Source organism: Phasianus colchicus, chromosome 20, assembly GCF_987193195.1.
Source record: "Phasianus colchicus chromosome 20, bPhaCol1.hap1.1, whole genome shotgun sequence".
NCBI lineage: Eukaryota > Metazoa > Chordata > Aves > Galliformes > Phasianidae > Phasianus > Phasianus colchicus.
This window is the reverse complement of record NC_143455.1, coordinates 3,918,618-3,941,957: the sequence shown is the minus strand read 5'-3', so window position 1 is coordinate 3,941,957 and position 23,340 is coordinate 3,918,618. Positions and strand designations below refer to the sequence as shown.

The window sequence follows — 23,340 nt, the reverse complement described above, 5'->3', positions numbered from 1 at the left end:
GAAGTTTGCCTCTATTTGCTTGGAAAGGCAGATTTATTAATGGCTATGAAAAAAATAAATTAAGAATTGCCAGCACTCTTCCAGATAACAGATGTATTTGTCATAAAGCAGAGTGAAAGTTTAGTTTGAGGGACAGAGGGCACCTGCATGGTTCAGGGCAAGAAAGGGATGAGTCAGATTCAGGCTGGCCCTAACTCTGGTTCAAAAAGGCCATAGACCACTATAGCACATTGCCCCCAATACTAAAGTAGTTGCATTAACGACATGGTTTGCTAGTTTTCTAGCCAAAGTGCACTTGATCTAGTTGTTGATATGAATTTTCAAAGATCTTAAATGGCTCTGAACTCCTCCAACAGAGGAAAGTTTATGCCAGTTCTCCATTCCCCACATATCAAGGGAGATTAGATTTGATCCACAGCTGAGAGTCTGTGCCCCCCAGGCCCTTGAGGCAATTGTGCCCTTTTGCTGAAACTGCTGTCTTTGTGAATTGCCATACAGTTCCTTATTCCTGGGTCAAAACGTGCCCAATTTCTCATCCTTTGCTCTCTAGCACTTTCCCTGGGTCTGTTTATCTCATTTCCTAGGGCAGTACCAACCTGCTTTCTCATCTTGCCAGGGCTGCTGCTCATCCCCCCAGCTGCAACAAAGCAGTGCTTGGATACCAGTTCGTATTTGGTGGGTGGAAGAAGATGCAGCAGTTTGTGAATGCACCCAGGAGAGGTTTGGCAGAAAGGGCAACAGCTGCTCCCTGGGAAAATGAGCCCTCCTCCCTCCCCCTGCATTGGATTGTTCAAGAATATTCACAACAAAAGGGAAAAGTGAAGTCACTCTGCCAGGAAGAGGCGTGATCAGTGCGGGCATCATAGCACAGGCTCAGCTCTCCCTCCTTCCTGGGAGAATTACGAAGGCAAGAACTGGCAGCAAATCTGCAGCCCTCACCCAGAGCCACCCTCATCTGGCACTCATGGAGCTCGCTGCTAATTGCTTGCTGCATATTACACTTGACAGAAGGAAATGCCCTGGCTCGTACCCTCCTCCCCTCACCCAGCAGCCTCAGAGCTGCAGCTCAACGTCTCACCTTCCTCCCACCACAGCTCCCATAAGCCTTGTCCAAAAGCCCTTCTCCAACAAGGCCATCTCCACAACATGGAAGATGTTATCCATGATGGGCTTCCCACTTATTTTTCCTCCTAACAGTGAAGATTTTCTTACAAAGCTTCTCCACAGCAGAGTTTTCAGATGTTGTATATTATGGACAACTACAGGCGTAAAGCCAACCTGTTAGCTCTCTTGCCTGCATTAAGAAATGGCCAAATAACACCCATAGTTTTCTCCCTCAAATGAGGCCTGGGGAGCTCATTAGTGCTTGCTGTCCACCGGGAAAACAAAAATGAGCTATTTGATGGAATAAATGCTTCCATTCCATTGTCTCACCATCATCAGCTTGACTAATGGGAGTCTAAATCCTAATTAGGGACTGTGGATGTGGCTTTCACACATATAACCATAAAATTAATGCTAGTCAAAATGTTATGAAAGTGCTTTCCATCAGAAAGTGTGGATCTTTCAGAAGTTACATCAGACAGTACTGAACAGGGAAGGGCATCCTTCTGGTTTCTCAAGCCTCACCAGCCAGCTGCCAAGGAGCTGCAGAGCTGTGCACAACTGTAGAACGAGTGCTTAAGCATTGCTAAATTCTCACAAATTAGGGCAGCTGAGGTCTTTAAAAAATGAAAAGAAAAATTCTGTATATCCCCCTCTGAACTCTGTACTCTCGGTATTTCTATAGCTGTGCACTCCAAGTAGCTCTTTAAAATTCCAGAGATCTTTGCTGGAAGTCAGTGGCAGCACAGCTAGGTGACTGCAACTCTTCACAATGGTAATGTAGGCTTCTGATTTGCTCCCATCTGCTCCTTAAGTTATTAAGGTTTCTATACATTGAATTTGCTAGTTCTGAGAACTAGCAAAAAAGGATAAGCTTTTTATCCTCTTTTTTTTTAATCCTCAACTAGGTTCTACAAATGGGGATGGCTCTCTCTTCACAACAGAGCAAGGAATATTCTGCCTTCTTCTTCCAAGTGCCAAAGACAACGTTCTTCCCCATTTCCAGGTGTGAATCTGATCTTTTTGCTTGCGGACCCCACAGCTGCATCTGTTATTGCTGTTACAGGATATTGTTCGTATAGGCTAGTGCTTTTGGAGCTTACTTATTCCTCTTACCTACGTCTGCAGAGCCTTTCTTCCATTTTCTTTAAAACTGGGTGCTACTAAATCTCATGAACAATTTTATTCCTGATCAGAGGAGTTTCCAGCAGTACAATTGCTTGTGAGAAGACAATAAACATCCTAACTATGAAGCAATTATGAGTTTATAGATTAAAGTTTGCTTTGCCCTTGAGTCAGAACAGTTAGCATCACACAACTTCCTTGCAGAGCAGTGATGCGAGATTTCTCAGAAGGCAGTAATTGTGAATGCAATCATTAACTTAGAAATCCATTGTGCAGCATAAACAGCGCTTTAGACAAGCTCAGACAACAGCCAGTCTGAGTAACATTACAGCTTTGGTTAAGCTAGTTGCTAAATTCTTACAGAAGAACCAATTTAACATCCTCAAAGATCTGTGAGCAAGGACAGGTTGGGAAATGCCATACAGTAGAGCTGTGAGCAAGGGCAATTTAGTAAATGCAGAACAGCCCATATTCCAACATTTGCACTGCTCCCTGCAGACTTTGGTTTCCTCCTTCCACATATCTTAATAAAATTGTCTGAAGTTTCAGAGTATTCTCTAGCTTGTGCTGTCCCCATACGTCATGATCAGCACAAGAACTGACAGAACAAGTTGTCACAGCAGTTAACATATGAGTTTATATAGAGATCTGACAACGTCCTCCTCAGTGCCCATCAACAGCTACCAATAAGGCACTCAGATCAACTCCCACCCAGTCTATTATCTTTCATTTCTTTCCGAATCTATATTTTTTTCCAGGAAAACAGAGGATCCTCCCTTGGGACTTCTGTTATGCTACCATCCATCTAAATTTCCTAGTATGAGGACAAAGGCAAACCAAACAAGCCACATCACAGACTGCAAGACAGGTTCTCAGACTCAAAGAGGAATTATTGAATGGACAAAAAATGCTGAGCAACAGGAAATGAAACACATGTTCTGTCTAAATCAACCTTCAGAATAGAACCACAGTTGTCAATGGAAACCCTTCAGGAAGCAGAGTGAGAGCATGGGAGTTTTTGTAACAACAACTGAGGACAAAACTAATTAGACCAATTATTAAAAAGTGTTACTGAACACCTACAGATCTGAATAGTTAGAAAGAGAAATGGGCTCGATTCCCTACTAGGTCACAGCCTTCTTCGTTGGTAACTGGGGAGCAGATGACTGGGAAGCACTGTGGGGTTTCCAAATGTCACGGATTTCAGCCTTGTGCTACGACCAGGCAAGAGCAGTGCTAATATGTACCTGAGACAGATTCTATCAGGAGCTGAGATTCACCTTAGGGCTGTTCACAACACCAGCAGCCAACATAGGACTAAACACCGTTCTGCGCTGCCCTAGGGTTACACAGCCTTAACAGCAATCAGCTCTGAATCTGTTTGTTTGCAAAAGCAGAAGAAAATGCTGAACAGATAAAGTAGCACCTGCAGCAGTTCCAATGGAAGCTGCATTCTCTGCACACACTCCATTATGAAACACCATTCTGATGAGCAGTACAGATAGTGAGATTATTGCACAGAGAAGCAGAAGGACCAACCACTTTAAGACCAGAAATGCAAGAGTTCCATTTCATCTGATTTGCTGCTACACGTAAAACAACGTTTTGACACATTCTTTCTTAAGATCATTTCCTCAACTCTGCAAGCCAGGAAAAAAACTTAGGTCCTTTGTTTTCCTACGCAAAACCCCAAGATTCATATTCTTCCCACTGCAAGATGATTCAGAATATCATTTCAGATGCATCATTTCCCAGGCTTAGCATGACAAAAGCATTCATGGTAATGGCTCCACTGATGTAGATGAGAGTAGCCCCTCCTAATCAGTCATAATTCTATGATTTCATACTGCAGGAAGTACTGTAGTGAACATGTTTTACCCCTAGGAGTCAACAGGGCACGTAGATGGGATTCTTCCTGAAAAAGCCATTTCATAGAGCCTTATGAGCTTCACACTGTTTCTGGAGTCTGAACCAGTTCATTGCAAAAGAACGTACGCAGTCTTAAAAATAAATTCTGGGAGATAAAGAAGGAAAGAAGAAGAAAACCCAGTGTTTGAGACCAGAGAGGTGGGTTGCTGAGGTGCTGAAGCTTTGACTATTGGTCTTTTCCTGGCAGAACTGAGGAGAGAGAAAATAGCTGCAGCACAGCAGTGGTACAGTCGTGGTTACCATACAACAGTTAGGAATAAGTGCAGAGATTCCACACATATTATAACCTTGGGAAATTCTCATATTGCTATGTTACTTTAAAGCATACTATTTAAAACACTGTTGTCTATCAGCCTTACCAGCAGAACTTAAAAGCTGGTTTACCTTCTCTGTGACTGGATGTTTTATGTCACTCTGAGCATAAGAGCTGTCACCCAAAACTCTGTGAAAACAAAAACTGAGGGAGAATTCATAGTTGAGTAAATAAAAAGCACATCTTGAACTGTCTTGCAGTTGTTGATCCCCTCCCCACCTCAAGCCAGCAAACACACATCATCAGTGAGCATACAGTAGTAGAATGATTTCAGAATCAGTTCCATGCTCCTTACTGTAGAATCAGAGCACGATTAGACTGGACACAAAACAGAACTCAACGACCTTTTATCAGCTCAAATGCTCCAGGGAGCCTCAGTAAGTATATTTCACCAAGAAATATACTTGTCATGACACCTAGCAAATGTAATCTATGTCCAAAAGGGACCTTATCTCCTTTTGAATTCAGAATGTCAAACATTGCTAAAACTACAGTAGCAATGCAATTGGTTCAGAGCTTTCTCTATTTGTTCTGCTCCACCTCTCATCAAAATTATTAGCGATGGCCCAGCTGGGAAATCCTAAAAGGATATCAGAGCAAGTGGTGGATCTGCCCACTGAACCAGAACCACCTCCGCAAGAGACCTAGGATCAAGAGGATAAGTCTAAACTAATAAGAGAGTTATGGATTACACAAGTAATCCTTCCCTCAGCTTGCATCAAGCTTATCTCACCTAGGACCAGAAGAGCATCAATATGTAAAGCTGTATTAAATCACTGCACAGTTAAGGAAATCGTTCTAACAAACAGGGTATGGAGCCTCTAACTCATTTTTTAAAGAACATCTTCTCCATTTCTTTTCCAGACTTTTCAAGCAGTAACTACAGCTTAGGGCCTATATGCAATTAATACAGCTATTCTACATAATAGTTTAGACCAAAACATTAATTTCATTATTACTGTCTTAAAACTTTTGAAGAAATCTTGCCCATCTGATCTGGTTTGTAAGAGCATGAAGTTGAAAAACATTCATTTTCAGCGTGGTGTTTTGACTTCTGAAATGAGGTCATTGGTTTAGTTCTCAAAATGTCAGTGTACAGCTTCCCATTCACAACAGTCTTTGTAAGGGTGGTTCTTTTGTGCCTTCGCAGCACTGGTTCTTTTGCAACCTCTTAAATAAATTTAAAAATAAAATTAAAAAATTCCAACTTCTCATTCAGCTTTTTTGCTTAGGTTGATGATATGTGGAATGCAATATTTACAGATCCTTTCAGTCTTCACATTACAGAAAAAGAACATCAAGCATTCATTGACCAAAAAAAAAAAAAAAAGAAAGAAATCTGAGCAAGTTTCCACTAAGTTTATCTTCTTGAAATAAAAATGAATTGTTCACTTTTTAAGAAGACTTGAGACAACTTTCCTACAACAATGAAAAAAAAAATCACAGGAAACCTAAAGAGATGGGAATAATAAAATCATAGAATGGTTCAGGTTGGAAAGGAGCAGGCTCCATTTCTCCTGAATTTTCATGGCTGGAGCAACACGTGTGGATAGGGTTGGACACTTTTCAGTTCTTTATTTTAAGTGTATTCCTCTATCTAAAAGTGTTAAGAGTTAGTAATGAGAAAAAATATTCAAGCCTCTGTTTTTTCCCCACGGCTGCTTTCCACCCACACAACATTTCCAACATAAGCTGGGTAATTGTTGCCCAAAATGGCAACGCTTGCTCCACAATTATCATTAGAGTTAATTAAAGCTTCTATGCAGCAGACAGCTTTGAATTGCTGTTTACACTCAGGTCTCTGAACACGCTGCAGGTAATTGAAGGAGAAGCCTCAGTCTAATGTTGTTTGGTTGTTTTTTTTTTTTTATTGGTAAGGGTTTGATAGTTTGATTTTTGGTTATCGCATTTCTAAATATAGACAACAAATTCCCTCAGAAATCCCAATTCTATTTTTCACCACACTCCACTAATTACACATTTCTGAGCCCTTTGCTATACCAATACTTGGAAGTTCTTAGAAAATAAGGTCAAAATGGGGACAAGATAGCAAAAAGTCTCTTACGTTTGTAGCGAGGAGAAAAGCCTTTCTGCATTTCAAACTGCCCATAGGAGATACCTCAAAGGGTTCCCACTCCAGCACCTCAGTCAGAACAGGAGGGAAGACAGAATTCAGGATTTCACTTGCACAATCCCATTAATCCACCTCAAGAACTCCAAGGCTGCAAGAAGGCAGATAAGCACGCACAGCACAGCTCTTCTGCACCTTCCTTGCTGGTAGACACTCTAAATTATGGTACCAGCCTTTTTACCCCCCTCTTAGTCTGTAACCAAGTAGAAGTTACCTAAACTGTCAGTGCTCCACACCTCTCACCATCAAGCTGATATATTTATCATGGATACTTAGAAATTTTCCTAGAAGCTGACACCCATAATCCTCACCGCCTTAATTGATGGCAATTGTTTCTGATCTGCTCCAAAAAAAAAAAAAAAAAGAAAAAAAAAAATCAGACCTCACCTCCCTTCAGCTTACCAGGGTTTGGGCTGAGAACCCTGCTCTACAAAAACTGCTGTTTTGGTTCACAGGATGACCCAGTTTGGAGGAGACACAGCAGCCAATTCATTTCTGCCCCGTGCCCAGTCTGGTCACTTCACTGCCTTGGTCCTCGCATCCCACGAGCTGAGGATGCAGCCAATCTTGTAAAGACACCTCCACAGCCTGAATGCCCCAGCTATCATTTTTAAAAGCCTACAAAAGTAAAGAACACTTTCAGGTGTTGACTCAACTTCTAAGCCAGCTCCAGTCACACACAGTGAGGCGGGAGGAACAATTTCCAAGCATCACTTCATAGCACTTTACGCTCATTTTCTCTGGGGCTTCAGCCTCGGTTCACTGTTTTCTATCTCTACCTCCTTTCCTGACATTACCCCCAAAGAAAATGTTTAAAAGCTCAGCAGGAAGCCTCTCTTTCAACACCTCTTCAGAAACACATTTGCTTCCGAATTAACCATAAAATACATCCATAAAAGCTCCATAAGGTTGCCACACTATGTAGATTATTAATTTTGGACCTTCCTTTCCAAAAGATATTAGTATATCTTTCTCATCTCCTGGTAAAGTGGTACAAAGATTACCAGTATGCCAAACTCTGCTACCAGCACTGGAAACCTGAGCTGGTCCTGCAAAAATATCCAAGGTCAGTCAGCTGGCGATGAGCAAAGCCAATGGCTTTACTATGTTTTAAAGCACAATCTCTGAAGATTTATGATTCCAACGTGCTACTGAGCATGCATCTATTTTTGTACTGGAAGTGGTCCTGCCAGAAGAGAAGTCATTTAGCACAAGAGCATGATCCCTGACTCCATCAGAACTCATCTCTTCTGCACACCCTGCTGTAACAGCCTCACAGTTCAGGCATACGAGTGCACATGCAATATACACTACACTATACACTGTTCAATCTGGAAGCAGAATTCCTGGTAGGTAACAACCTCCCCGTTGTCACCCAAACCTGTCATTTCACCTATCATGTCACCTATCATTTCAAAAGCAGTTCTAAGCAATTTTGGAGGAGAGTGCAGTAAAGGTGGCTTCACCACCTCACAATGAGATTAATAGCAGCACCAAACAAGGGTCTTGGCTTATGCTTAAAATAAACTCTTGCCTCATCCTGGAGATTCCTGTGGCAAACAGCCCACAAAATTAGATCACCAAAGCACGTATGGAGCTGCTTCTCAAAAACAGGCAGCAGAAAGGAAGGTCAAGATGCGTGGCAGAAGGCTGCCCTCATTGCTACAGCTCTGGGACTTTGGGTTCAGGCATGAGAAGGCACCAGAAAAGCTTTGCTGGGACAAGAATAGGAGGCCAAAACACGAAGCACACTGGCCAGAAAGGTTTGACTGAATCAGTCCAGACAATCTTCTCTGGGAACTTCACAGCCAGTACTTGCATTAAGCCCCAGCAGTAACCTACTGCTCTAGAAATGCATGGAGCCAACACACTTTCTGAGCTGGAAAAAGGAAAGCAGAAGCTCTACTTCAATCATTTAGAGAGCAAGAGACTCAAGTGTTCTCTGTGTCTGTGCTCATCTCTTCCTCTGCCACAAAGGTACAGGGAGAGATAAGACATGAATTTGAAAAGAGCTCAGATGAAGCATTACCTGCACACAGGAAAGCATCTCTCCAGTAAGATCAAACTTCATGTATTGTTGAAAACCAGATCTGCTTTCATGAATGGCAGAACTTACAACACATAATCAGAGAGATTAGAGAAAAAGTGGTCAAAGCCCCCTAACATGAACTAGTGAACATCTGGACATGGCCACTGAAACCTGAGGGCTGAATTCTGTCTTAAGAGAAATCTTCTTTTCCATGTGTGCCTTTAATCAGAGGAGGAAGAAAAGCAGTCTGAAAAGTGAACTGACAGGTGGGAGGAGGATAAGCTAGAGGCACATCATACAGACAACAGCACGTGGAAAAGACCAGGGATTATCACCACAACAGAGGCTCCATTCTGTTCAGCAGAGCACGTTGTTATGAACAATACTATTTTTCCCTCTTCTAGCATTTTAGGCTTCCTAAGTGCTGTACAAACACTAATCACTGAGTGAAGGAGTCAGAGAATCCCTTCCACATCTTGCTGATTGCACAGTAAGCACAACACGTACAAAGACAAACAGGCTTGAACAATCACCACAGTTAATGTTGCTAAAAAGATCATCTTTTAAAGGGAAAGATATCAATGTGCACTCATTAGGAAACTATTCCCACCTAATGTCGTGGAGGCAGCATCATGCTTATAGGGAGCAACAGATGCTGCTGGGAGGAAGATGAAGCAGATACAAAACAGGACTAAGCAATGAGGTCAAGAGCATCCACCAAAGGAAACCTGGGAAAACTCAGCAGATGTGCTGGGGGGCACAAAGGGAAGATAGGGTAAGGGTTCAAGAGCAAAACTGATGTCATTAAATCCAAGGAGGAGAATGATTGATCCAAACAGCAGTGGGGGAAATCCGGTAAGCAACTGCCAGTCAGGAAGGCTGATCAGAACACAGGCTCATTCCTTGGCAAGAGAAGTGAGAAACAAATTACATCAATTGTAGGAAATGAGGAGAAACAGTCACCGGTGAATATCAGTTAGAAAGTTCACGTGAATTAATCTTGTTAAGTTCTTGAATAATTAAGCTGCATGGCAGTGCTTTCTGCAGAAGCACTCAACAGAATGCATAGAAAGGCAACGTATGCAACAGTGCAAAAATCCCCTTCATTTGGGGATGCAGAGGATAACCAGGGTTTTCACTACACAGATGTTAATTGCTGCAGCTGCTGAACTCCTCCAGGGAAGGACAGCAGGATGCCACCCAGCCTGCTTGGAGTCACTGGTTTTAAGTATAGATGCTCTGTGACAAGGCAAACACTTTCCTAAGCACCCATTCATAACAAATGCCATTAAAAAGATAGTGCTTCAACATCTTAGATCATTCCTTCTACTAAGAAAGTACCACAAAACCAGCTTTCTGACATCAGCTTCTGGTTAAATGTAAACAGAAATAAATATATATCTATTTATTGACAGATATATCTCCATTTCTGACGCAGTAAGGACACAGAACCACGTTTTGTTCCTAGAATACAATTATAACAAAAGCTAGATGAACTTCCTGAAAGGTGCAGAACAAACTCAAGTGTGCTTTTCACACAAATCCTATATGGCCCCTTCATTTCCCCTGCTGGATAATAGCTGCATCGTCTCCAAGGCAACTGGGTTCCAACTTCCTCGGCTTACAGAGGAGGCAGATCTCAGTGCTCTGTTAAATGAAATTATCTCATTAAAGTTCATTCTCAGTTTACCATTTCTCTAGTTGGTACAGAAAACATTACAGTCTTTTCTAGGAAAAAGACCCTTTGGTTCACCATAAACTGGGGAGTGCATTTAGCAGTGAAGAAGTCATCCCAAGCTTTCCTACCCCAAAGAAGCATCCTGTGAGCATCCTGGCCCACAGTGATAAAAACAAAGAACAAAAAATGAAAGAGAAAGCAACCACCAAAACCAGTGCAATTCACCATATGTGACAACATTTTCATACCTGTTTGATGATTCTCGGTATTTTTTAGTTTTAAAATGCTCATACAGTCTAAGCAGTTTGACTTGTCAAATCCATCAGAGATTCAGAGTTTGCAATGAGTCCTACCTCAAGTGAGTAAAACTTCATGAGGTGCATATATCTGTGGCTCCTTCTGCAGGACTTGAGCATTTTTTCTTGTCCTCTTCACCTCAAGAAAATAAGCAAAATCCTCATGAGAGGATGGAGAGAGAGGATGGAAGGACTGAGGGATGACAGAGATGTAACTGGAAATGCTGACATGTCACCCAACTGCGTCTTCCCCCTTCACTCTTTAGGAAACTTGGTCGAATGCTGCCATGTTTTACAAATGAGCATCTCTTATTTTTCTGTTTCATCTCCTTGACTCAAGTGTTTGATCATAATTGCTGCCTAGGGTAATTCCTTGGTTTTAGTTCTTATTCTCAAGTCTGATATTTCCCAACTCCCTTCTAATCACTCAGCCATCTGTGTTTCTTGTTATGCACTCTTGGACTGCAGAAATACATTTTCACCTCTCCAAAATCTAACTACTTCTTCACAACAGACTGTAATACCACCAATTTGTTTCCTCCACTGCACTTGGATGTGTTTTGAGTGTTTAAAATTCAACAGCTGTACAGTGAGATGATAATTGTGCTGTCAGTGCACCCAACAAGAATTAGTGAAATTAGCCTCCAATGAACATAGGCTACATAATCTCATAAATCAAAAGAAAAAAAAAAAAAAAAGGTTTTCTTACCACATAGAAATGGACACATGATCTGAAATGAGAAACATTCATCTGAAATCAGTGCTGTCCACAAGAGGCTGTGAAGCAAGTGCTTTGCTACAAGCTATAATAAAATAGATGGACCAGCTGAGACCAACTGACACATGGCAGCAGTCACATCATTTCCAGACTTCAGATCATTTAAGGAGAACTCCAGGAAGCAACTGCACTTTTGTGGCCCTCCAATGATATTGAAAGTCCCACCAAGGAGGAGTTGGCTTCTAATGAGCCCCTTCTAGATTGCAGGATGTGAAGGACAGTCACTCCTAACCAATTAGCAATAGCCAAAAGCAAGGATGCTCCTGGGAGGTCCCACATCTCCCGTCTTCTTTGATAGAGCCCTGCAGGAGTTGGAAAATTGACACAGAGGTGTGAAACCTCTCAGCGCACAATGCAAGACATGACTCTACTTAGCAGTCCTTGCTCTGAGGATAAAGTGCTTCTTGGAGTTCTACGCTAAGAGGAAAGGGAAAGATTGCAAAAAGCCCATGCTCCTGATGGCAGGGATTCTCTAGGATAAAAGCTTTCCATCACATCTAAATGTAGAAGTACAGCTCTCCGAACTACTGTACTTCCACCCTGCCTGCTCCAATAGTCTTAATTCCCCTAAAACTTCAGAATGAGATTTCAGATACCTAAAGAACCTGCCTATCTCCTAAACTGATATCTAGGCATTGTCTAACTCTGTTCTTTCTTTTCTGTTCCAAGTTTCCTTATACAAGGAGGTGCTACCATAAAGCAAAGGGAGTCCAAATCCCTGAAGACTTCAGGACTGATCTCTTGTACAACCACTTTCAGGATCGATCCTGAAAAGCTGCAACAGAGATGAGCAGACAAGGCCTAGACTCCTCCAACAAGGTGGACAAGGCTCTGAATCATAATAACTGATGCGTAAGGATCACAGCAACTCATTAAACAATAAGCAAACGTTTCCTCAGTTTCCTCAGCTTCAAACATGTGATTTACCAGCTGCAATTGGAATAAAAATCAACCGCAATTTTCACATTCGGTAGAAAACTTTAATCAGACCAAAAAAAAAAAAAAAAAGAAAAAAGCATAAAATTGGGAAATTACATGTGAAATGATTGCATTTGTCCTGTGGATTTTCCAACAGCAATTCTACATAACTAAATGCTCCCATTGCCCACCCAGGAGCAAAGCCTTCCATGCCCTAGGCAACTTTCATTCCAATATATTCCTCATTATTTCTGATAATGCAAAGACAGAAATCAAGCCCTGGTTCTCAGATATTAAACAGTCATTAATTGTGATTTCTGCTACACTTGTATTGCTTCCCTTCCCACTGAAACAACTAGCCTCAAGAAAGATTCTACCCCTCCATCAGAACTCATTAGTATTCAGACAAGAACCATACAGGAGGCTTTGCAAGCTCAACTGAGTCCATATTTTCCCCCAGTTTTACAAGGTATCACAAAAACAAAAATGGTCTCACACAGGATAGTTACATGAACTTTAGACTGGAGAGAAATACTACCTTCTATTCAGGCCACTGGGACAAGGGGACAAACTGCAAGTTGGACACTGGAGCCAGGTTGAGTAGCAGCAAAACAAGACAAACTCTCATTCTGCCTAAAAATGGCTATAAACTGAACTAATCCAAATGAGTGCTGGGAGGAAGCATTCGTCTTGTCATAATTTCATTCGAGGGGGAGGAATTCTGTATCTGAAAAAAAAGGTGGCAATTGCCAGCCAATGACAGAGCTACGTGCTGAAAAGCTTGGATTCAGAACAAGGGGCCTTACCCAGTCCAAATGTCACTGCCCGTATTTAGTCAAAACTTTCATCACATCCAGTGAGTTTTGCTCAGAGCTGGACAGCAAAACTTTAGCCTAATATAAGCAACTTTCATTTATCACAGCGAAAATAAAGCTGCTTGCATTATTGAGCAAAGCTGCCTTTCGTTAGGAAGTTGGATTTGAATCCATCTGATTTATTTTATTATTTGCAAAGATGCCTGCACTGGGCTGAAAAGCTGTGGTTTCTCATTGTGGTTTTTGAAAGAAATCAATGCTTTCTGCCAGAAAAAGGGTGAAGAAGGAGGAAAAAAATTAAAAAAAAACATTTTCCAACCACCAATAAGGCAAAGAAACAGAAGGCTGCAAACCAACAGCTGGAAAATGAATAATTAGGTCTTCTCTGCATCTCATGATTTAATCAGCCTAGCTGTTATTGTGTCAGCCTCAGGACCACTTGACAAGCAGTGGTGAGAAGCTGCTTGGCAGGACAAGCTCCTTGGCCCACACCAGCTGTGGAGCTCACATGCTGATGGCCATGTTACTACACAGCATACAGAAGAGGCAGAAGAAGCTATAATGAAGTCCAGCATATTGTTTTTGTGGGTTTTTTTCCCCTTTAAAAAATCTCCTCGCCTTCTATCCACATTATAGCCAGGCCCAAAACATGTAACAGCATTCCCATGCAAGTAACCCAGTGATTTATACCCAATTAGTCCTCTCATGACATTCCTGTGCCTTGATCTACTGATGCTGCTCCATGGCCGCCCTGCTTGGGCCAGCAGAAAGGGAAGGGCACATTTCAGAGTCTTATCTTAAAGAACAGCTCTACTCAGATCTACTGACTCTTCACATCTCTCCTGCTCCTCTTTGAAAGGACGACTTGCCCAACTCCAGCTCACCCCACTGCAGGGGTCCAACAGCAGCAGTTGCTCCAAGGATGGTAGCTGCTATTCTGCACCAGCACAGCAGTGCGTGCAGGCATCAGGAAATTGGGATGTACATCATCTAAGTAAAAGATCAGAGCCTCTTCAGCAAATCTTTCAGTTGAATTACTAAAAATCCTTTTGCCTCTCCTAAACGCTACAGTTTGATCACAGAACAAGGCCATTTTTCCTTATTAAAGTTTCATGCAGTACAGCTACAGTGCTCTGCGAAGACGTGGCTCGATGTGATACCATAAGCATTGCACTCACAGAACTGCTGTTTTATCAGCTCACTTGTCAATCGCCAGTATCTTCTTCTGCCTTAGGCTTATTTTTTCCACCTCAAACAGGTCCTTCCATTCAGTAGAAACTCATTTCAAAGAGTTTTGCTATGGCATTTCGCACTTTGAGTCTTGAAGAATGAAAAGTTTTTCATCTTTGCAAGTCTGATCTTTCACCACAAGTACATTGTAGACAAAAGATAGAAAACAAACTGACAAATGGATAAAACACAAAGGAAATGGATCTGTGGCAGTAGCTTATTCCCAAGTAAAAATTCCTTTAAATTACTCTATTGCATTCTTCAATTACTGTCCAGTCATTATTACGCTTTCAGTATGAGTTGGATGTTAGGAAGAACTGTAGTAGGAGAGCACACAGCATTGACTCTCCCTTTCTGTTCTCATTTCCAAGGAACAAGAAAAGGAGAGAAAGAGAGACAGGACAGACAAACTATAAGGGAAATGCTGCAGAGATGGGTGGTCACAGTCCACCCATTCCCAGAGCAAAAGAAAACAAAGAAATAATAATAATAAAACCAGCTTCCAAGTAAGTTCAGAGCAGCTTTTACTGATGGTCACACATCACCTGGCTTTCCATTGGCAAGGGGAAAGTCACGTATGGGTCTGGATTCTCTCTTAGAGAGTTTTATGTAGCTTTGAAGCTTATTCTTCTTTCTGGAGCATATTTTTCTAATTTATCTGAGTGTTTCTGCAGAAAGTTCGGATTGTTTTGTCTTTTTATGCGATTGTTTCTATTTTCTTTTCCTCTTCCCAGCACCACTCAGTTTAAATGTCCCTACAGGTGGCATTACAGATTGGAGTCTGCAGTCTTTCATCCACACAACTACATGGCCAGGGAAAAAGCAATCTTCAGAAGAATTTATTACTCCTATCCCTTATCAGGGGAAAGCAGGTGCAAGAAGCATTCATAATCACAGAGGAACCCTCAATCTGGAAAACTACCACCAACAGCACTGTTAGTAACTCTTATGTAGAGTTGTTGAAGCCACTTGCATACATTTAGGGTGTTCCAGCAACACGACAGCCAAAATTGTAGATGTGTGCCCACATACACATGTATGCCTATGTGTATACATATGCTTTTCTCTGGAAATCTGTGGGCTGAGCAGCTGATCAATAATCAATACATTTAAATGACACTGTTTATGCTAAGTAAGCGATTGCATAATGTGTATTAATGACTGTATCAGTTACATATGGAAGATCCTGTAAGGAAGGCAGGAACTGAGGCACTACCTTTACCAGTAGTCTTGAAAAAACCTCACCCTTAGAGCCCCAAAACCTGCTCATAGCAGGCATGCAAGAAGAACTGACTGCTACAGGGACCTTCTCCCATTCCCCATTGGCTCTGAAGGACAGACCTAAAATTTGGATAAGATCCTGCTATCGACTTTCCTAAGACTCAAAGCTCCAGACATTTTCTCCTTAGTAGCTCTTTGCCTCCACAACCTGCAGGGAAGTTTTCCTACTTCTGCAGGGGACAGTGATCAGGTTAAAAATACATAGCATGATTTCAAGTCTTCAGAACCCCTTGCTGTCAAATGGGTCTTGCTTCCCTGTTAATAAAGCTGAAGAACTTTCTTTTCAGATCAGTCTTTCGCCTGGCTTTCCTTCCTTTCTGAAGGAAGTTTAGAGAAGTTACCACTGCCTGCTGCTGGTGCCAGTCCTTAGCAGGGCAAATCAATTGCTACCAACATCTTTCAGTAATTCATCTTAATGGTCCTGTTCATCAAACATCACTTTCAGCACAAGGCCAGTCCTGTGCCACTGGAGCTGGAGTCACAATTTATTTGAACGCACACCTGAACTCACAGCAGTCCTTCACCACCACCTCTCACCCAACTCCTCTCCCATTCACACTTCATCACGGAGCAGTTGTTCTGATGGCACACAGAAAGCCCGTGCACAACAGGCAGAGGAGATAGACTGTACTTTGGCATAAGGAATCAATCACAATATTTAATCCTCATTTATTACAAAAATACTTTGCCCGATAGAAGTCTTCTAATTCTTAACTACGAGCAGAAATCTGCACGTAGCAAAGTATGAGTGGAAGAGCCATTTGGCCATTGAAATAGCTGAAAAATTAGGGCAAAAGTAAAAGTGATCATCTTTCTGGTTATTCGCCAGCAGCCACGCACTGATCCTGCTCTTTAATTAGCAGGTGATTCAACTCCAGCAACAAACAACACAACACTTCAAATACTTGCTTCTTTGTTCTTTCAGGACCTGCAGATTAAAGCCATGTTTGAAGAGGAGGGGGAAAAAAAAGTGCAAAGACAAATTAGATAAGATCCAGAAAACAAAGGAAAAGAGACAAAAGACCTAACTTGACAGGAGAACAAACAAGAACACCTGACAGAGCCAAGGAGATCTGAAAAGGAAAGTGAAGTGTTTAGGTGATGGCTTAATGGATTGGATGCTCCTTTTGGGAACGCCAGCTTCAGTCTGATTTAATAAAGCACGTTACCCACAGCTTCGTTAAAGCCAGAATTCAGCCCTCAGAAGAATAAAGGAAATCAAAATATCTGTCAACACGAAGCCAATAAGGCAATGAACTACAAGAAATCCCTGTTTGTTTTCCACTCCCAGCTGATTTTCTTTCTAAAGCATCTCCAGAAACAACTTCTCCTCCTGCCCAAGCCAACAGAAATCCTTCTATACACAGACAGTAGGGCCCCGTGGGCCCTCAGCTTTGTGGTTCTGCATCATCTCCAACATAAAAGTCAGTGCCACCTGCACCATGGCAAAGCCTCCATGAGATTTCCTGATGCACACCTGTTAGCTGGGACTCACTACAGCTGTACACCACCATCTTCAGGGAAATAAGTAAACCTGATTCTGGGAATAAACAGGATTAATTTGGCAGTGATGAGTCTCAGCTGGATGTATTTTAAGTGTTTTGTTTGGTTGCTTTTTAATGAAATATGTAGAAGATTGCTGCACAACAGAACACCATCACAGAAAGGCAACAATGAGACAAAAGAAAAGCATCCTTCACACTCTGACACTAATTTAAGAGGAAAAGGTTTAGGAAAGCATTACAACATATGCAAAACAAAAGGTTCTGAAGAAAACTCCATTGCAGACTAAGCATCAAGGCACACAGAGGAATACATCTAAAGTGCCATAAACTCCAGTATTAACCAACGCAGTGAGAATCTGCAAGTTCTTCTAGGATTAATGACCTTCCACTCAAGGAAGTCTCTGAACTCAAAACAGTTTATATACCACGTGGGATTCAACCAACAGCAGTTTTGTACCAAGTCCCCACTCGCCCCTGTCCTCCTTCCTGACTTGTTTGGGTAGCTCCCAATGCTCCCATTCCAATGTATGGCGCACAGGATTTTAACATACTAGTTAAATTAAATGATTATAGACAGAGTGACTTAATCACCATTGAAGTATACATCCAAAGCCCACCAGAAACATCACACAGCTTCCACTTGCTCATTCTCCTCCCTACAGAACACAGAGAAAATAGGAATTTAGAAGCATGCCTTCAGTACTCACAGACTTGGGCTGCTATGGCTGAGATGTAAACATCCAACAAATGGGATTTTTCACATCCCACTTCTTGCTATGTGATCCCAATGGAAGTGAACCATGACACCAAAGGAAGGAATCGGGGGAGAGGTTTTGAGAACACCTGAAGAACCAGCAGAGGGATGAGAGAAGCAGGGCAGGACTCTGCAGAGCCCTGGGCAAACAGCAGCAGCTGTCTGAAACAAGCTGAACTTCTCTTTTTTCATTTCCCCTCCTTAAAACGAGCTGAGTTAGAGATTGAGACCTGCTCCAGCCTGAAGCAGGTTGTTGCTAATAAATAGGAGAGCACCACTCCTCTGCAGCTGAGCAACGCTGCCTCTGCTCCCCAGCGTGTGCAGCTACTGCTCCCCAGCCTGGCCTCACTGACACCAGCACTGCAGGTGCTTTGCATCATGATTAATTAGGCATATAGTGTTGAACTCCTAATACATGCTAGAGAGATCATTAGTTGGCATTACCTGCTACAGTTGGGTTTGTGTCTTCTATCAGAACCTGTTCTGTTCTGAGCAGCCCAGCTGTTAGGAAGCTGGAGATGTAACCATTTAGAGTCCAATCAGCAGGAGATCTATGTGTTCTCAAACACCTCCCTGAACGGCCTTTCTGACCGTGTGCTCCACAGAGATTAGGATCACTAACTGCTTCCCATAAAAAAGCACAGGAATTCAGAGCCATCAATTAGTGGATTCTCTTTTAGGGAGCTGCTTACTTCTGTACAGAAGCAGGGGAGAGGGAAAGAAGGTGACTGAAGGTGCCTCCAGAGGAGAACCAGCTGGACAAAGCCAAGAGGTGACTGATGATCTGTTTGCATATGAGCAGAAGAACTGCCCTGGGACCTCATGTCCCACAGCACCCAGGACTTTGGGCACAAAGCATCCAGCCAAACAGCTCTTCATGCTTCTGTTTCACCAGTTAATAAAACAAAGCTACGTATAGTTTTCTGCATGTAGAAGTTTTCCTAACTTCCTAAACTTAAAGCTTTACACAGAAGGGGATACATTTCTCCAAGAGGTTTCTTCTCTCACAGGTAGATAAGAGCCATCAGAGCCATTCCCTACACCTACAAAAATCATCTCTCTATCTATACAAGGTGCTCCTTGGTAAGACAAGCTCTTCTTCTCTGCCACATCTCCTATTTTTCTATTCATAAAAATGAGATTTGTTCTCTGTTTCCTCTGTCTGTTCCTGTTCTCTGACCTGAGGGATGGAGCTTCAGTTATTCTTTTGAATTTCTTCATCTCATTTTACTCCTTGTATGCTATTTGCAGTTTAAAAGCTGGTGTTGTCACCTGGATCTTTTAAATTCTCTTTTCTTCTTCCTCTCCCTCCCCAAACAGGCACCACCCAAATTTTTATTTTCTCATTCTCCCCCAGCACATAACCTGGACACATACAGCAGCTGCTGTTAATCTGCTCCTATTTCTGTTACTGATAGAAGTGAAAAGTCCACAGTTTCACTTGGACTGTGCTCAAAAGCTGCAGCTGGATCCATTTCTACACGGAGATAAAGATGCCCAATGGTTCATGGTTGGCTGGCTGTCATCTCAGACCCATTCTGGGACTCACAGTAGATGTTCCTGCTCCTTTCTCCAGCCCCCTTGGAGCTGCTTCATAAAAGGTCGTGGACAGGGAGCACCTGAAATTAAGGGCACCTGGCTGTCCTTCATCAATCTGACTCCTTTCCACTTGTGAGTTCATTAGCAGAATTTAGAAAATATTTAATTAAATAATTAAAAAAAATATTAAGGCACTTTCTAAGAATGTATACCATTCCAGACGCACAAGTGTTTTATGCCTGTAAACTATTTCAAGTACCAGCATCACACTGGCCCCCCCTTAAAGAAGTTCAAATCCTGAAAACTGAAGGCAGTAGCAAGAAAAGAAGGAAAAAAGAAGGGAAAAGGGGGAGGGGAGGGGAGGGGAGAGGAGAGGAGAGGAGGGGAGGGGAGAGGAGAGGAGAGGAGAGGAGAGGAGAGGAGAGGAGAGGAGAGGAGAGGAGAGGAGAGGAGAGGAGAGGAGAGGAGAGGAGAGGAGAGGAGAGGAGAGGAGAGGAGAGGAGAGGAGAGGAGAGGAGAGGAGAGGAGAGGAGAGGAGAGGAGAGGAGAGGAGAGGAGAGGAGAGGAGAGGAGAGGAGAGGAGAGTCCAATTTAAGTTATCAAAGCTGTTTTTTCTGGTTCGTTATTCAAAGAATGTTTGGAGGCCCCAGCATCTGAAGTTCTTCACAGACAGATTTCGGGCTCAGAATTCAACACAACTATTAAATTAAGTACCACACAGAGACATCCAGGCCTTGGGAGAGAACTGCCTTTGAAAATAAGAATAAAATAATCAGAAATGAAGCAAAGAAAGGGAAACTCTCAGGGGAGAATGGCTCCTTGAACTTCAAAGCCAATTTACAGGAAACAAAAGACTGTCTAATTGTTTTCCCCAATTCATGTTTTCATCCTTTACTGTCGCCAGACTCTGACTAATTATTCTCTCCAACATCTAGTTAAAAAGATGCCTATTTCTTCTCACAATTACTGTTGTATATGTTAATAACTATCTCTTGAGCAAATTGGAGGCCCTGAGCTATTCATGCCCTGAAAACTTACGAGCTGCCTGGGAACAGGATGCATTTTTCCAAGAACCACACTGAAGCTCTCAGCAAGCAGCACCATGGCAATGGCCAAGAAGAATGCACTCCACACACCCTCCAAAGCAAGCAAGTGGTGCTGCTCTCTGCTTCTAATGGTCAGCTGCAAGCTTGGAGCTATTACAAGTAGAACCCATCAGTAGCTGATGGTGTAAACATAAAACTTAGTAAATAAACACAGTTGTTGACCTGTAATTCAGAGCTGAGACCTAGCAGCAAAGCGTAGGATGCTAACAGCACTGTCTTCAATTAGTATTGCAAAGAAGTCATAACCAACATGGATTTGGGTCCCTCTGACAGGAAGGAGAAGCCAGGCAGGCTGATCCCTGTCCCACAGCATCCCCTGATCCCAGTGCCATGCATGCTATGCATGCATTCTTGTTGCCCCTCCATCACACCCAGCACTTGCACGTGTCCATATGTCCCATCGTGTCAGAGCACGTGTTGCTGTACTGGTATCCATCAGAACTCAGTTCCTCGGGGATGGGTCGGGGCAATGGATGGGTGCCTTCCCACAATGCTGCCAGCCAGTTTTCAAGCAAATGTTGCCAGTTTTTCACCATGCAGAAACTGCCACGCCGTTCTCCATGGGCTTCATTGTTCGCATCTGGGGCGTGCTAAGGAAGGGGACTGGTTAGAAGAATTCGTGCTTTCAGCAGATTATTGAATTACTTGGGCATAAGTATGCCAGCTCTGTTGCAACACACTGGAATGCAAAGTTCTCCTACTAAGCTCAGGCCTGGCAGGATTTTGTGCAGCTTTGGAGTCTGAGAGCAGAGCTTTGCCCAGAGAACAGGTCTGATTTAACCAGCAGCCTCCCACATCATCAAGGCAATGGGGAGATTTAGGGGATAGAATGTACTGACAGCCCTGATGGTGAAAGCTCTTCCAGTGAAAAGAAGAAACAGTCAGCCAATTAAATATTAAAATAAAAAGTCAACTTCTTTTTATTTTTGTTCATTAAAGAAATGCTACTGCTTCGGAGCAGAACAACACAAAGGTAATTGAGGCTGGAGAGCTCTGTGGCACGTAAATGCAGATGGGGGACTGGGGAAGGGGGGGTTAAAGAGCTCCTGTTCCCAGAGCAGCTCCTCTCCATTCCTTTCCCTGTCCCTGGTGAGAGGGGGATGAGGTCCCAGCACAGCTGGGGGCTGCTGGTGGCCCCAGCCCATGTCCCTCCTCCCATGCTGCTCCATTCACTGACTGCCTGCTCCCCCAGGAACACAGTGCAGAAATGAAGTTTCACCAACAATAGGGGCTCTTGCTGAGTCCAAATGAAAAGTACCAAAGCTCTTTGTGAGAATTAAAGCTGTTAGTTTTTTTATATATATTTTTTTTTTATCTTACAAAATATAAATTCTTTGATATGGGAGCAGCAGATGGAATACAGACATGGGGGGAGATGCTGGGGCTGGAGATACCAGCAAGCACAATTATTTACATTTAGTTTTTGCTCTGAAAACCCCAGACATTTCATTTCCCCCATTATTTTTCACCTGCCTTTAAAACGAGACAGGAAAGCAGCCGACAGATCTGACATGCCAATGCCTTTCACCACCACGGGCAGCCAGTCACTCTCTCTGATTGCATCATCTATTTATTTTGGGTACATCGCAGCCCCTATGCAGGGCTCACAATGTTGGTGTGCACACAGCACCACAAGGGATCCAGAAGGTTAAAAGCCTTCAAACCTTGCTAAGCACAGAAGGGTCAGGCACCAACCCCTGACTCCAAATCAGCACCAGCCCTTATTTTAGGTCCAAACAGCACCAAGATGTGAAATAACAGAGCCATGGCCAGACATAGGTGCAAAAGTAAATGCACAAAGATCATGAGTGCAAGTGGCTGCTGCAGACATGCTGCGAGGGGGCAGGTGCAGCCTGGGATGCAGAGGGCTCAGAACCTGCCCTGGTAGCTTCAGTTTGGGCTGTGGCTGTGTCACTACACCAGTTTGCTCCCCAGATGTAAAAGGAAGAAAGAAAAAGAAAAAAAAAAGCCACTGCCTCTCACCCAGGGAGACAGTCAAGAAGAAGGCAGTAGTGCTTACGGCGCTGAGTGCTGCCACAATAGGAAACGTGTAATTTACTTTTAAAGGGTGTATTTTTTGAGGCTGAAATGGAATTCCAGACGTATTGGCATGGAAAAGAAAAAAAGCTGTTGGATGCCACTGTCCCAGTCTGCCTCCCAGCAAAGGGCAATTCCAAAGCATTCCCTGCACCACGGCATGCTCTGCACACATCCCCTTCCGTTGCTCTGAATTCTATGGCCTTTGCCATGTGCATACAAATCATATTTTTGCTCACAAAAAGCCTAGGAAAAGATGAAAATACATGCAAATCTATCACGCAGTTGTGTAAACCATGTGCTAGATGTGCTCACCTCAATGCTTTTTGAAAAAAAGCAGAGGAAAAACAGGAGTTTGGGCCCAAAGGAACAAAGCATGGCTCAGGTGGGCACTCAGCGCCCACAAAGAACCCTTAGCAGGATCCAAGGAGAGCAGACCACAGACAGCAATGTCTCCCCAGCTCTCTGGCAGCAGTGCTGTGGAGAAAGCTGGCCAAGCATCTTGCTGCTGTGCCAGGCCTCCATCGCTACTCTCAGCCTCACAGACACAAAGGTCACCCAAACACCGATCCATAGATGGAGCAGAGCACCAAACCCAAAGCTGCACAACGATAGAATCACTGAACGTGTTTGGTTTGAGATAGAAGGGACCCTAAGGGCCATCTGGTCCCACCTCCTGCACTGAGCAGGGACACCCACAGCTCCATCAGTGCTCACAGCCCATCCCTGACCTCGGCTGTCTGCAGGGATGGGGCACCACTGCCTCTGTGGG

The 23,340-nt window shown here is 43.1% G+C and overlaps 1 long non-coding RNA gene across 2 annotated transcripts; it reads right to left on the bottom strand.

Moving 5' to 3' along the window:
• Positions 1–10,015: 10,015 nt before the first annotated feature.
• On the bottom strand, positions 10,016–18,180 carry LOC149915355 (uncharacterized). 2 transcript variants are annotated; one of them, XR_016459078.1, is made up of 3 exons: positions 17,840–18,180; positions 10,663–10,744; positions 10,016–10,278 (listed from the first exon to the last, which is right to left on the bottom strand). It is a non-coding gene; the product is annotated as an uncharacterized LOC149915355 (long non-coding RNA). The 2 variants fall into 2 exon arrangements; XR_016459079.1 differs by having other exon boundaries at positions 10,663–10,738.
• Between the last annotated feature and the right edge of the window lie 5,160 nt (positions 18,181–23,340).